The sequence below is a fragment of the Dasypus novemcinctus genome, chromosome 5 (assembly GCF_030445035.2).
Source record: "Dasypus novemcinctus isolate mDasNov1 chromosome 5, mDasNov1.1.hap2, whole genome shotgun sequence".
NCBI classification, from domain to species: Eukaryota; Metazoa; Chordata; class Mammalia; order Cingulata; family Dasypodidae; genus Dasypus; species Dasypus novemcinctus.
Window position 1 is genome coordinate 158940354 of NC_080677.1, and position 16723 is coordinate 158957076.

Consider the following 16723-nt stretch of genomic DNA (forward strand, 5'->3'; position numbering starts at 1 on the left):
CCATCTTGCCCCAACACGTGAAAATAGACTTTGGTGAAGGAAGTAACTTATGATTATGGCCTGGTATCTGTAAGCTCCTACCCCAAATAAATACCCTTTATATGAATCAACCAATTTCTGGTATTTTGCGTCAGCACCCCTTTAGCTGACTAATACAGAATTTGGTACCAAGGAGTGGGGAAATGCTTCTGCTATTACCAAATTGCTGGAACAGTTTTATAAATGGGTAAGAGGTATTTTTCAGAGGAACTGTGAGATACTTTGAAGAAAAGACCCACAGTGCTTTGAAGAGACTGTTCATAGCAATATGGATGCTAAAGAGACTTTTTATGATGCCTTAGAAGTAAATGATGAGACTATTACTGGAAACTAGAGGAAAGGCGATCTGTGTTTTAAAGTTACAGAGAACTTAGCAAGATTAACTCCTGGTGTTTTATGGAAGACAGAATTTGAAAATGGTGAGCCTGGGCCCTTAGCTGAAGAAATTTCCAAAGTAAACCCAGAGAACGTGGCTTGGCTTCTGCTTGCAGTTTATAGCAAAATGCTAGATGAGAGAGATATGCTGAGGACTGAACTGTTGGGTACAAAGAAAACAGAAACTGTTTCTGGAAATTCCAAGTCTCCGGAAATCAAGCTCCCAGATGAAAGTGCCCCACTGGAGGACTTAACTAAACTTGGAACTTGTGAATCAGGATTGAAGATGCAGTTATGTTAGAAAGACTTGTGGAAAGCCTTACTATCTTATGGCTTGGACCCCTGCTTCCTGCATGCTAAACCAAGAAGGATTTTAAGAGAGCTGTACGAATAAAGCCACTGTCAGCCTAGAATAAAAAGGACATGGACAGGAGAGATTGAAGGAGATACAGCTTTAAGAAGAAAACCATGGAAGTTGAGATCTGGAATTAAGACATCACCTTGGGCCAAAAGAGGAATCCACCCATGTGTACAGAGAGGGTGAGTTTGCCCCAGCAGTTGAAGAGGGTGGATGTTCCCACCTGATGCTCTGGAAGAGTTTTGCCACCCCAGGGTGCAGAGACAGTGGAGCACATTCTCCAGGGATTGTGGTGGTTAAGGGCAGCACCCCACAGGTCTGAGAGGGGTGGACCTGTTCCCCATGGATTAGGGAAGGCCAGGTGGTCAACTCGTTGCTCTGAGAGGGTTGAGCCTGTATGCCAAAGGTTAGGGGAAATGCTGTCTTCACATCACTGTACTAGGGGGGTTAAGACTCTAACCCCAAGATTGGGTAAGGTGTGGTAATCACCCCAACACTCTTGGAGGGTGAGGTCTGGAGCTTGGCTGACACCCAGATGCTTGATAAGGACAGATTCAAGAAAATGGCCATTGCACAAGCATGTGGAAAGAGTGGGTTCCCATAAGGCACCAAGGAGACCATCATCTCAAGAATGTCTCTCAGACTGAAATCGAATGGAGGATGCCCTGCAGGTTTACTGAACTATACAGGACCCAGGACTCATGTTTCCCTCCCAATCTCTCCTTACTGTAATGAAAATGTTTATCGTTTGTCCATTTGTGTATTGGAAACAGATAAATTGTTTTGTAAGTTTTAGAGGTCAATAGCAGAGGGGACTTTGCCCCAAGATAAACTGTATTTCTTTAAATTGATTATGATATGATTTAGTACCTGCATTGTTACTGATTTAAGGTTTTTTTTGAATATTGTAATGTCTTTTTGGAATTCAGACTGTGGAGTATAGCAGTTTGATATAGTTATGAAGTCCAAAAATAGATATTGAATTATGTTTGTAATCTGGTCTGTGCCTGGGCGTGATTAAGTTATGATTAGGGCTTTGATTGGGCCATGTCATTAGGGTGTCGAGTCCCCAACCACCAAAGTGTGAGGACTCACAGATAAAAGGCATGGCAAAGGACAGAGTTGAGGATTTTTTGATGTTGGAGTTTTGATGTTGGAGTATGATACTGAAGCCTTAAGCTGGAGCCCTGGGAAGTAAGTTCACAGAGGAAAGAGAAGCCAGACCCAGGAAGAGAGGAGCTCTGACCCCAGGAAGAAGCAAGCCCTGGGAAGAGAGGAACCCTGAAGCCAGAGAGAAGCAAGACCCTGGAAGGGAGAAAGGCAGGAAGCCTAACCCTCACAGATGTTGGCAGCCATCTTCCTCCAACATGTGAAAATAGACTTTGGTGAGGCAAGTAACTTATGATGCTTATGGCCTGGTATCTGTAAGCTCCTACCCCAAATAAATATCCTTTATAAAAACCAACCAGTTTCTGGAATTTTGCATCATCACCACTTTAGCTGACTAATACACCTCCTAACATACTATAGAATTTCCTTGTCTATTATGTGTATCACTGTTTTTCTCCTCTACTGGAGTGGAAGCCCCTTGAGGGCTGGGATTCTGGCCAGTTTGTTTGCTGACATGCACCAAAGACTCTAACACTATGCCTGGCACAATGGAGGTACACCATATATATTTATGTTTATGTTGAAATGAATAGAAAACGGTAAACAGAAAAATCTCAGATTGTTTCACCAGTGAAGTCTACCAAATATTTTAGAAAGAAACAATGCCAATCTTAACACAATTTTTTTTCAGAGATTAGAGATGGAGGGGATACATTTTATGACTCCGGAAAATGTCCCAGAAGTAAAGCCTGATAAGGTCTTAACAAGAAAAGAAAATTACAAATATCCTTCATTGATGTAGATACAAAAACCTCCCCCCAAAATATTAGTAAATGAAATCCACCAAAACATAGAAGGGTAGTACATCATAATATATCATGACCAAGTGGATCTTACCCCAGGAATGAAAGGTCGTTAGAGTATTAGACAATAAATCAATGTCGTTAACCATGCTGAAAGATAAAAGTCATATGTTCACTTAAATAGGTACAGAAACACACTTTATAAAAACTCTAGAAAAGTAAATCATATTTCTATATACCAGCAATAAACAATTGAGATATAAAATACCATTTTCAACAGCAACAAAACATTAAATACCTATGCTTGACTTGAATAAAAAAAAAGATATACAAAATTTCTTCACTGAAAAACTACAATTCAAAATACAAATTCCATGGATTCCAGGACTTCAAATGGTTAGGATGTCAATTCTTAAAACACTAATCTCTAGATTCAATGCAATCCCAGTCAAATCCATAAGAGGATTTTTCTTTTTTCATGGAAATTGGTAAGATGATCTCAAAATTTAGTAGAAATGCAAAGGACCTGTATAGTCAAGATGATCTTGATGAAGGGAAGCAAAGATGATTACATTGCCTGGTAACTACAGACTATAGTAATTGTCATAGTGTTTTATTACCATAAGGTTAGACAAATAAATCAATGAGACAGAAGAGAAATACCAGAAATAGACCTGTTCAGATTTGGTGTTTTTTTTCATTTCAATGAATAAGGAAGATCTTTTCCATAAATGGTGATGAAGCAACTTAATATCATTAGGAGAAAAAAAAGAACATCACAGCATATATAAAAAATTATTTGAGATAGATGATAGACTTAAATGTAAAGGCTAGAATTATGAATCACCTGGAGTAAAATTTAGGATACTGTCTTTTAACCTTGGGTACCAAAGATTTGTGCCAAAAGCATTAGTAATTTAACAAATAGATGCATTTGTCTTCATCAAAAATAAAAAAAGAGCTTCTCATTGAAGATACCATTAAGAAGTGTGATGGTTAAGCTGATGTGTCCACTCTGCCAGAAAATAGTGCCCAGTTGTACAGTCAAGCAAGCACTGGGCTAACTGTAATGCAAGGGCATTTCATGGACTTCAATCATCAGTGAGCTGATCAGTTGACCCCATAGATGTCTGGCTGCATCTACAATCAACTGAGAAGAATGCCTTCAGCCATCAGTGATGTCTCATCTAATCAGCTGAAGGCTTTAAAAGGAGAAGTGATTTCATCATTCAGAGAGAGAATTCCCATCTTTACTTCAGATAGCCAACATCTCCTGGGAACTCAATGAGGACCTTCATTGGAGTCCCTGGCTTGCAGCTTGCCCAGCAGAATTTGGACTTGTGTCTCACATGAGACAATTTTATAAAATCTCATACTATTTACAGATATCTCCTGTTGGTTTGGTTTTCCTAGAGAGCCCAGACCTTGGCACTGGGAGTGGTTCTTGAGAAAAATAATCTGAAAAATGGGATTTCTGAATTGGTTCTGGAAGTTTTGCAATTAGCTTTCTACTCTGATTAGATTCAAGGTCACCAATGACTCTGTTTCCAACAAAGAGGCCACTGAGAGCCCATGGCATGAGTTAGCAAAAGAAATGCACAACATAGCACCATAGAATATGATTACTTCCATACTTAGAAGATAATTCCATGTGAAGATTTCAGTGAGAGTGTTTTTACCACCTTAACAGAGTATTGTGGAACTAAAAAGTACAATAATGTTGGCTGTTCTTAAATACAGTAGATACAGTTACAAAAGAAAGGGATGAGCTAAAGTCTTCAAATTTTCTACTCATATACTGCATGAATGATGTGAAAGTTTCCATATGTGCTCAGAAAGAAAATCTTGTTTTGTACAGCCACTGATCTGAGATCTCTGCAAACCAGACTCAGAGTCCCATTGTATGAGTAGCAGAGTTACAACAGAAACTAAAATCTCAACCTTGCAGGGTGTCTGCTGTTAAAGTGAAGGCATTGATTGCAAAGAAGTAGAATCCTGACGATTGTGATGGAGACATGTGAGTTGATGATGATGGTGGTGGAGACACTGAAACCCTAAATTCTGCAGAGACTTTGTCAAATAAACTGGTAATGGTCTGCCCTGAGGAGACAGCCACCCAGCCCCCTTCCCACACTGAGGAGAAAACCATTCAATGTCAAGCCTGCATCACCCAACCTTCAGCTTGCCCCAAGAAGTCCCAACCTCCTCCCTGCCCTAAGGAAACAAATACCCAATCTCTGCCCTGCCCTAAGAAGTCTGCCATCAACCCTCCACCTGAAGAGGTCTGTCCTGTCTCACCAAATGAAACTGTAAAGAAATGCCCTGAGATAACTGGCTTGTAAGACACTTCTAAATGTTTCTCCTTACCCACCCTTACCATTCCTCTTCTCTTCCATACCTATAACTAAAGTCACAAAAAGTCCCCAAAGGTGAAATACAAATGTGACCCATGAGGAAGTATACTATATCAGAACCCATTCTGTGGTTATTTCCCCAGTTCCAGAACACAAAATTAGAACAGACATACTAACTGGCAGAATCCCCACACTGGAACACTGACTTGTTGAGTGAGGGCTATTATTGTAGGAAAGGCCAGGTGGAAGCCACAAGAACTGCTCTTACCTCACAAAATTGTAAATCAAAAGCAATACCAGGGAAGCGAATTTGGCTCAACTGATAGAGCGTCCACCTACCACGTGGGAGGTCCTGGGTTCAAACCCAGGGCCTTCTGACCCATTGGTGAACTAGCCCACGCGCAGTGCTGATGTGCACAAGGAGTGTCATGCCGCTCAGGGGTGTTCCCCACGTAGGGGAGCCCTGCACGCAAGGAGTGCATCCCGAAAGAGAGCCGCTCCATGTGATAAAAGCAGACTGCCCAGGAGTGGTGCCGCACACATGGAGAGCTGATGCAGCAAGATGATGCAACAAAAAGAGACACAGATTCCCGGTGCCGCTGACAAGAATGCAAGCAGACACCGAAGAACACACAGCAAATGGACAGAGAGCAGACAACAGGGGCGGGGGTGGGAGGAGGCGGATGAGGGAAGGGGAGAGAAATATATATAAAATAAATATTAAAAAAAAAAAAAAAAAGAAATACCAGATTTCTGGAGGCATTGCAGAGACCAGTATCACCATCAGTGATTTGAAGGACGCAGGGATGGTGATTGCCACCTCATTCCCATTCAATTCTCCTATTTGGGGCTTATGCAGAAAACAGATGGATCTTGGGAAGATGACAGTGGATTATTGTCAACTTAACCAGGTGGTGACTCCAACTGCAGTTGCTTTTCATTGCTTGATCAAATCAACACATCTCCTGGTACCTGGTATGCAGCTGTTGATCTGGCAAATGCTTTTTTTCCCCTCAACTCCTGGTAGTAAGGGCCACCAGAAACAGTTTCCTTTCAGCTGGCAAGGCCAGCAATATAACTTCACTGTCCTATCTTGGAGGTATATTGACTCTTCAGCCCTACATCATAATATTGTCCATAGGGAACTTGGTAGTCTCTCCCTCCCACAAGACATCACACTGATCCATTATATTGATGATATCATGCTGATTGGACCTAGTGAGAAAGCAGTAGCAACTACCCTAGACTTATTATTAAGACATTTGTGTGAGAGAGGCTGGGAGATAAATCCAGGGGTTGGGAAGCAGCTGTGGCTCAATCGATTGGGCTCCTGCCTACCATATGCCTCCTTGTGAAGGCAATGTGGTCCACACCTGTGGAGAGCTGACAGCCCGTGCTCATGGAGAGCTAGCGCAGCAAGATGACACAACAAAGGGAGACAAGCAGACAAGCAGAAGAACGTGCAGCAAATGGACAGAGAGATCAGACAGCAAGCACCTCGAAAGGGGGGGAGAGATAAATAAAAACAAACAAACAGGGTCCTTTCACCTTGGTAAAATTTCTAGGTGTCCAGTGGTATGGGGTGTATTGAAATAACTCTTCTAAAGTGAAAGATAAGCGTTGCATCTCATCCTTTCCATGACCAAAAAGGCACAATGCTTAGTTGGCCTCTTCACATATTCAAAACAACCTTTTCCTCATTTGGGTTGTGTTACTCCAGCTTCTTTACTGAATGATGAGAAAAGCTGGCAATTGTGAGAGGATCGGAACAAGAGGAGGCTCTACCACAGGTCCAGGCTGCTGTGCAAGCTGCACTGCCACTTGGGCCATATGATCTGGCAGATCCAATGGTGCTGGTTTCTCCTATAGCCAGGATTCAAGTCCAGGATGAGTCCAGGAATCAAGGAATCAATGAGTTGAGACTGAAGTGACACCACTCATTATTACCTCTAGTGATCCACTAGAAAATTTTTGCTTCCTGTCCCTGCAGCCTTAAGCTCTGCTGGTCTACAAGTCTTAGTTCCAAAAGGAAGAATGCTTCCACCAGGGAATACAACAATGATTCTATTGAACTGGGAGTTAAGACTGCCACCTGGTCACTCTGTGCTCCTTACACCTCTGAATCAAGAGGCAAAGAAGGGAATTGCTGTACTGGCTGGGGTGACTGACCCTGACTATCAAGAGGAAATGGGACTGCATCTACACAATGGAGGTAAAGAAGAGTTTGCCTGGAATACAGGAGATCCTCTAGGGCATCTCTTAGTGCTACCATGCCCTGTGATTAAAGTCAATGGAAAATTGCAATAACCCAGTCCAGGCAGGACTAACAACAGCAAGAATCTTCAGGAATGAAGGTATGGGTCATATCATCAGGCAAAGAACCACAGCCAGTTGAGGTGCTTGCTGAGGGTAAAGGGACTATGGAAAGGGTAATGGAAGAAGGCAGTGATAATACAAACTTTAACCATGTGACCAGTTACAGAAATGAGCACTGCAATGAACATGAATATTTCTTCCTTGTTTTCTTAAGACATCTATATATATGTCTATATAGGTATGTAAAATGAGTATCTTTGTTTTTTTTCCTATCCTTTCCCCTATCATATGATATAATTTGTATTAGTTTCATGTCATAGTATGTCAAGCTTAAGAGTGAATATTACCCAAGGACTTGCACCCTATTCTGGAGAGATTTATTGCATTTCCATTGTACACAGGAGAGCTGAGTACTGTTAGGCAGAAATTCTGTTATTGTTTTTCTTCAGAGACTAAATATGGCTTAAGGTGATCTGTATGGATGCCAAGTTGAAAGGGGGTGGACTGTAACAGTCAGGCTAATGTATTAACTCAGCCACTGCAAGCAAGCACTGGGATAATTGTAATACAAGGGCATTACATGGACTTTAATCATCAATGAGTTGATGAGTTGGCTGCATAGATGACTGGTTACATCTACAATCAACTGAGAAGGTTGCCTTCAGCAATGAGTGATATCTCATCCAATCAGCTGAAGTCTTTAAAAGGAGAAATGATTTCGGCATTCAGAGAGAGAATTCCCATCTTTACTTCAGATAGCCAACATCTCCTAACACTGGGGCCCCTGGCTTGCAGCTTGCCCTACAGAATGTGGACTTGTGCATCCCCAAGGATGTATGAGACAATTTTATAAAATCTCATACTACTTACAGACATCTCCTTTCAGTTCTGTTTCCCTGGATAGCCCTGACAAAATACAAGAAGTAAAAAGATGGAAGAATATATAAAGAATTTCTACAAACAACCTCATTAAAGGTAGACAGCTCAATTACAATATGAGCAAAGACTTGATGAGGTACCACCTAAAACAGATATCCAGGGGCCAAGAAGCAAACAATCACTCAATATCATTAATCATCAGGGAAAGGGAAAATAAAATCATGATGAGATATCACTCACTCCCACCGGAAGAGCTAAAAACAAAACACTGTGAAGTCAGTGGATCTCGTACATGCTAGTGGAAGTGAAAAGTAATGATCTTCCAAATGGAAGATCATTTGGTAGAGTATTATAAAATTAAACTTACATCTGTCCCATGACTCAGGAATGCACAATAACCAAGACTGCCCTATGTCCACAAGGGACTTGTACAGGTTCTTTAGGAGCAGCTTTATTCATAATAGTCAAAACTGGAAACACTTCTAAGGTCCATCACAGTAGGATGAATAAACAAACAGTGGCATATCCACACAATAAAAATAAAAACAGTGAACTACCAACCACAAACAGCATGGATGAATCTCAGAAATAACAGGCTGATCAAAAAGAGCCCAAGAAAAAAGAACCCGTCCAGTATGCTTCTGTCTGCATGATATGTAAGACCAATGGTGACTGAAGTCAGAAAAGATGTCACCTATGGGCAAGAGCTGAGGACTGACTGGGAAGGAATATGAAGGACCTTTCTAAGGAGATGGAAACATTCTACATATCAACCTGTTGGCAGGTATGTGAATATGTACCAATGTAAAAATTCATCAAAGTACATAGTATTTGTGCAATTTACTGTATGTATATTACCCTCCACAAATTAATTGAGCACAACAAGAAGCAGGAGCTCTTCATTATTACTGGTACATCATTTAGAATATAGTACTTGAGCCATTTCTTTGATTTGGGGCCATTTCAGAGGCAATCTGGATCTGCTTAAAAGTTAAAAGTAGGGAGAATATGTCCTATTTCAAAGAATAGTAAAATAAATTAATAATAATTAGAGGACTGTTGAAACAGCCTATTAGAAACAACTTAAGAAAGAACAAGCAAATGGAAAGACAGCTCAAAAATTACCCAGAATGCAGTATAGGGAGACAAATGAAAACCATGAATGCAAAGTTAAAAGAGGGAGCAGGGAAGAGGAAACAGTCTGCTTGATTTCAAGTCCATTCTATGACCCTCCATGCCCTGCATCTTGGGGGCTGATATTTAAATTCTGTATTTCTCTCTCTCTTCATCTCAGATTCTTCCAGTGAAAGCTGAAGCCAGGATAGTGGATGGGAGGAGGAAGGGAGAGATCAGGATATTTCTCCTCCACGTTGTCTGTTGTGGTGTCTCCTCCCAGGCCCCTGTTCCTGTGTGTGTGTGTGTGGGGGGGTCCCAGCCTTGCTTCCAGGTCCAGCCTCGCAATTTAAGCTTCTTGGTTCTGAGAGGACCACTACCTCACTGTCCATCTATGGTGGTAACTGGTGGTGTGTGTGTGTGTTTTGCTCTTGCTAATTGTTAGATTGCCACACTATCCCTTGTTTGGCTTTCAGATCTTCCAAAATCTTTGTAACAAATTCCTCATATTAAATCACCTCTATTGAAGTGATTGGCATTAACTCCGTTTTATTGACTGGCCCTGACTGATTCAATTCTCTCACACATTAATCAGAGTTTGAGAAGTAGAGAACAGCAAGATTAGAGAAAAGGTAATAGATAATGTAGACAGTTTTTCTAGATAGATGAAAGATGGGAACACTCAAATTTAAGAAGTTCAAGTAGCATAAATGAAAATAAATCCATACTTAGATAAACCAGATTAAACCACCAGAGTGGCAAAGAATAATGAGAAGCTCTTAAAACCATCCAGATAGAAAATATATATTTCATACAGAGGCAAACAATGAAAATGGCTGCTAGTTTTTCAATAGAAGGCAGAAAACGATAGTAAAATATATTCAAATTACTGAAATAAAGTGTTAAGGTAGAATTGAATACTCATAAAACTACATTTCAAGATCAAAGGCAAAATAAAGATATTTTTTACCAAAAACTTTGACTTTAATAATAATGAGTACTATGAGAGAGCACTTCTAAAGGCTATACTTCAAGAGTAACAATGATCCACAAAGGAAGGCCTAAGTTGCCAAAAAGATTAAAGAAATTGTTAGTTATGTGTAAGAAATGATAATAGGCAACATTGGACAACAATGACCAGTAATCAAAATTGGAGGAATAATAAGATTTAAAATATTCTAAGTTCCGCATATAGTTCAGAAGCTGGTTAGAAATAATAACTGTAGACTTTAAGATAAAATACACATCAAATACATTAAACACTAAAATCTAAAAATACCATGTTCAACTTCCAAAATATTAGAGGAGAAAAACTAATTAAAAAAAAAATCATTCAATCAAAAAGACCCAGGAAAAGAGAATAAAGGAAGCATAGAAAAAAACAGAAGAAATAGAAAGCATACACTAATCCTGTTGAAATAATTATAAATAGACCAGTAATCACAACAATTGTAAATGTACCAAACTCACCAGTGAAAAGGCAGACATTGGTAGCTATGCGATGTTCATAAGGGACCCAAGTAAAACATAGGGGCAGAGAAAGACTGGAAGGAAAATAATGGTATGATCCAAATAATCATCCAAAGAAAGTGATGTGGCTAGATTAATACCAGGCTAAATATACTTTAAGGCAAAAATCTTTATTAGAGGTAAATGTGGGTTACTGAATAACGAAAAAATTAACAAAGAAAATATAAAAATTTAAAAGAGTCCAAAACATATAAAATAAAAACTGGAAGAAATACAAAGAAAATTTGCAAAATTCATCATTTTACTGGTAGATTAAAACACCCTTTCCCAATGATTTGTGGATCAAGCAGAAGACATAAAAAAAATTTAAGGTTAAATAAGACATAAACAACATAATTAGTAAGATGGGCTAACGGATCTATTGGGTATACATAAAATCTTGTAGCCTAAAAAGAGTAAATATTCTACCTCAACACACACGATTGCAATACAATTAAGAAATCAACAACTAATGGTACATTTTAAAAATCCATACAATTGGATACTTAAAAAAGAACTACTAAACAATTAAAGGTTCAAAGAAACATAATGAAAATTATAAAATGGACTTAGAATTGAAAAATAATGAAAATACCACCCATCAAAATTTATGAGATGCTGCCAAGGCAGTACACAGTAGTGCAGTTTTATATTAGAAAAGAAGAAAAACTAAAATCTATTATGAGCTAAGACATTAGCATAACAGAAAAAAAAGTAGAAGAAGAGTAGAAATTAAAGAAAAACATGATAGAGAAAGAATAGGACAGATTAGATGATTAATAAATATAATTCTTCAAAGAGATTTTTTAAAAAATTAGACAAACCCCAGGCAAGACTGATCAAGGAGGATAAATAGAAGGTACAAATTAGCAATACAAAGGATAAAAAGATGTGGGGCATTTTTGAGACATTGGAATCATACTGCTTGATATTGCAATGATGGGTACAAGATATTATACATTTTGTCAAAACTTACAAAATCATGTGGTGTAAAGAGTAAACACACACAGAGAGCTGACGCAGCAAGATGATGCAACAACAACAACAAAAAGAGACACAGATTCCCATGCTACTGAGAATGCAAGCAGACACAGAAGAACACACAGCAACTGGACACAGGAGAGTGGGGGACAGGGGGAAGAGAAATAAATAAAATAAATCTTTAAAAAAAACACCAAAAAACATAATGTAAACTGTAGGCCATGCTTAGTAGCTAAGCTTCAATATGTGTCCATTAATTGTAACAAATGTTCCATACTCATGAAAGATGTTGTTACTGGGAGAAAGTGTAGAAAAGAAAGGGGGTGGGGAATTACCTATATTTTCCATGTAGCATTTATGTAATCTAAAATTTCTTCAAAAATAAAAAAAAATTAAAACTAAAAAAAGCAAACAAATTACAGCAGAGATTAAGCAGGTATCAAAAGGATGTCTTTTATATCAATAAACTTTAAAACTAAGATTAAGTGGACAACTTCCTAGAAAAAAAAATCTTAAGGAAAGAAGGAGAAAAAAAAGCTATCTGCTATTCTTAAAATGTTTTCAGTAATGGGTCTTCACATGCTAATTTTAAATAGTTCATTTTCAACTCTAAGGAGAATACAGAAAAAGTAGAAAATCATTCTATCTTTTTTTTTTTACTGTAATTGATATGTAATGACCAAATTTATGAGTGGAAGGGGCTAGAAACCCAATTTAGCAATAATTGCTTCATAAACGAACACGAACAAATTTTTCTTTCAAATATAACAGGAACATTAATCAACTTAATTGTTACATTTCCCAGATACATCCAGAGAACACCATTTCTCATTGAAAATCCCCATGATCGAGAACTCACTGAGAAAGTAGCAGATGGCTTTACTTAAAACGAAGCAATATTACCGTGATTCTTACTTTCAAAACCATTCACCATATATTTTCTTTAAAATATTACTTTGAAGGCCCTTCCCTCCCGGCGCTGACTTCTGCCACGCTGCTTAAACTGGATCCTGTAAATTTTATGCTGGACTCAAAAGAAACTGCAGCACAGATGGAGGAGACTCCTGGAATGTCAGCAGGTCCCCTCTAGAAACTTGTCTCTCCCACGGCAGCGAGGTGCTCCCAACAAAGAAATCAGATCATGTTGTTTTCCTGCTAAAAATGTGTTAAAATCCACGCTCACCATTTCCTCCAGACCGTGGGTGACCTGGGCATTTCCCGCCTCCCTAAACTCATGCTATGTTCTTTTCTACCACTCAAGTGACTCTGGCCTCAGTTGCCTTCCCACAGTCTATGAAGTGTGTCTACTGGACCCCGCTATTGTCTTTGCCTGGCTACCCCCTCCCTTTGCATTGCTCTCCTGTGTAGTCACACATCATCATGGGCACACATTTACCACCCCAGCAAATACAATATCCCTGATTTTAATTTACTGCATAGATTCTCCTCCTGGTAACACTATAACTGTAATAAAATAAAACTTTCCACTTAATAGAAGCCTACAAAAAACTGAGTTTGCCTTACAAAACAACCTTCCAATTACACCAGGCTGAATCACCAAAATTTGGGGTTTCTCCTTTCTCATAGAACTGGAAAACACAGATTCACAGACATCTCTGGTCTGACTTAACTACAGACCAGATGCATGACATGGTATCCCTTCCCGCTTTCCAACAACACAAAAAATAAAGTACAACTGTAAACAGTCCTTGCCCAGTAATACGTATGGTCTGTTTTGAATGAGTCATAACCAATGTTCTGTTCCCTTCAATTTGCTTAAAAATGTTTGTGCAGAGAAAATTAAAAGTCTACTTAGTTTAGTCTGTACATGTTTTTAGCTCTCTACCAATCATTTGCTCCTTTTGTAATTATGGGGATAAAAGCACTTGCCTGAAATAAATGCCTAGACCAAAGAAAGGCTATCATTTTCTAGAAAATTTCTCCATCTTTAAAAAGTGACATTAGTGAGAATCTCCCAAAAACTTTAAATCATCAGACCACTATTTTAAGCTTTAGTACACACCTGTCAGCTTCAATGTTCATAGCAGTAAAACGTGGATAATAATGTATCTCGTAAATAACTCTATGTTGATTTAAGGATCAAGTGAGTTTTTGATACTTTGTAGGTTGTAATACAGGATTACTCTCTGCCTTTTGTAAGGATGAAAGTTGGGTTATAGTGTAGGCCACACAATTAGCTATTCAAATTAGTATGTGTTATTTCCTGAATCAGAAATCACAAACTGGAGAGTCTTCAGCGGGCAGGGGCAGATAGCCTAGTGGAGGGCTGGACAGAATGAAAGCAGGGAGTGTGGCGAAGCAGAGCGTGTGTATTCCCCCAAAGGGCCAGCACATCCCGGCCTCAGCCACCTGCGCTGATGCTCTCGTTTGTTAGGAGAAACTAGGACCCTGAGGAATTGTGTAAAGTTTATACTTATTTTTAAATGCTGGCAAATAATTCAATTATTTTACAGTACTGAGCTGGACCACATAAACCTGCTTGAAGGCCAAATTCAGGCTTTCAGCACTCAGCCTGGTTTCTGCAGTAAGTCTTTTGTTCTTCATCAAGAAAATGGCCTATAGATATAAGCCTCTCTCCAGGGTTTCACCACCCCCAGACACGAGAAAAACTGGATAATGCAATGGGTAGTATCCAAGGAAGGGCATTTAGTGTGTTAGACGAATCTTTCAAATTATCAATCAATGGGAAAAAATGGATGAAGGGATCCTTGTTTGTAAAAAGATGGAAATTAATTGCATGATTAAAGCTGTAAACATTTCTACTTCAAAGCTTTGCATAATTTACATATAAAAACTATATATTCTAAAGCGTAATTGAGCTTTCAAATATTTGCTTATTAAAATTATTTACAGCAACTGATGATCTGTTAAATATTTTTAATTGGACAGAAATTATTTCTCAAAGAATATTTGTGCCAAAAGTTAGGCTGGAAAGATACAGTTAAAAAACAAAGGGCTGTCCTTTGCTGTCCTAGGATGTGACCAGAGACTCTGCTAATAAATATACTAAGCTGGTAATAAAGATCACCAAAGTGAATTTTTTACTTTGCCTGCGTTTTTTATTCCTAACAATAATAATTAAGAAGGACTAAGATAAATGAGAGTAATCTTTCACACGCTCAACATCACATCAGTATATTCATAAAGCACAAGTTATCTTTGAAAGCTTACACATCGCCAATTTTTCTCATTTTAAAACTATCTTTTATGATGTAATGAAAATCAGTATGGCATGAATAACATGTGCCTTCAGTTATCTGCCAAAACCGGGCACTTAGGTTCAGGCTGACCCAGAAAACTTGTCAACTTTCTCACTCACCTGGGGCAAAGCTTGCAATGAGGGCATAACGAAGCTCCGATACCAGCCTGGCGGAGACCCGCCAGGCAACGGCTGTGGTCCCAGCCAGGTAGGACACGCAAAAGGTCAGAGCGCTATGGGGATAAACAGCCAGGATCTGGGTAAAGAAGTGAGAAACTGGACTTACAAACACCGAGGTGGTCGAGTATCATTCATTCTTCAGTCTGAGCACTTTTACACAATTACAGAACACAACTCTCCTCATATTCCGCTTGCCAGCATTCGACAGCTCTACACCTGTTGCATCAATGTGAATTATACTTTGTCGAGAGGCTTAAGAGAGCCCAGGGAATTCTCCAAGAAAACTGCAGCAACAACACTAACCACCACCAAGGGAATTCCTTGGGTTTCCCAAAGTTTGCCCCCACCCCCACCCCCAAAAATATTTTTTAATGGAAGTGCAATCACAATGGCTATTAAAGGATTATGGCCACCCCCCCCCCTTAATAATAACATTTTTTTCCCCTAAAAACAAAACAAACAAAACTTTCTGGTAGGGGAATGAACTTGAGCAAGTTGCGCCCAGAGCCTCCTGGAGACCAGGGCTGCGGAGGCGGGGTGGGCGGGAGTAAGTGCCACTGTCTCTCTTTTCTCAACACCAGCAACGGTGACAACTTTCCGTCTGCTCTGTCTCTCTCCGTAAAAAGAAAACTCCTTCGCCCGTGCGTTCAGGGGGGCAGGAGCCCCCGGCCGACCGCCCTGCCCCTCCACGGGGCAGCCCTGCGCGCAGAAGCTCCCGGCTAAGGGCTTTCCACTTGGGCCGGCTGCGTGTGGACTTGGGGGGCCCAGCTACCCCCCGACGCGCGGCTGGGCCCAGGCACAGCCCCCAAGGTCAAGCTCGGAGCCGCGGGGGCTGCGGGGGGCGGGCGCAAGCCCCCATCCACCCCCACTCCCGCGTCGCCGGCAGCGTCCCCGCCGCTGCCGCAGCCCCTGGCCGGACCTACCTGGACAGGAGGGAGGCGCCTTCGCGCGCTCCTCCGGGGGCGCTGGGGCTCCGCAGGGGGCCCAGGGGTCGCGGGGCAGGGGGCCGAGGGGGCGACGGCGCAGCTCGGGCGGGTCAAGGGCGCCGTCGGGAGCCGGCCAGGGTCGGCGGGAGGCGCCGCGGGAGGCGACCCGCCGTGGGCGCCGCGTGGGTCCCGGGGGCGGGGAGCCCTCCTGGCGCGCCCGCGTGCCCCGCCCCGGGGACGGCCCGACGGGAGCGCGCGCCCCCCGCGCCGAGCGCACGCGGGGCCCTGCGCTGGCGGCCGAGGCCCGAGGGCCTGCGCGGGGCCGGGAGGGGAGGTGCTGCCCCGCTGTGCGCGCACCCCCCCCCCCCCACCCGGAGCAAACTCGCCCCCTGCGCTGCGTGGAGGCCGCCCCAGGAGCTGCCGCAGGCCGGGCGGGCCTCGGCCCCGACGGGAGAACCGACCTGTAAGCCTCAGACCCACGGGGAAGGCGACCAAGGAAGTGCGCACCCCAGGGCCGGTGCACTCAGGCGCCGCCGAGGAAGTCGGGGCTCAGGCCCAGT

At 41.3% G+C, this 16723-nt stretch overlaps 1 protein-coding gene across 1 annotated transcript in view; it reads right to left on the reverse strand.

Annotated features, from left to right (window-relative positions):
• MYO3A (myosin IIIA) overlaps positions 1-16343 on the reverse strand; it is a 227632-nt gene extending 211289 nt beyond the window's left edge. The window contains exons 1-2 of the mRNA XM_058297804.2: positions 16161-16343; positions 15178-15313 (exon numbers count right to left, since the gene is read on the reverse strand). The gene's annotated coding sequence lies outside the window, so the exon portion shown is untranslated. The remainder of the gene's footprint in view (positions 1-15177; positions 15314-16160) is intronic.
• Positions 16344-16723: the final 380 nt, after the last annotated feature.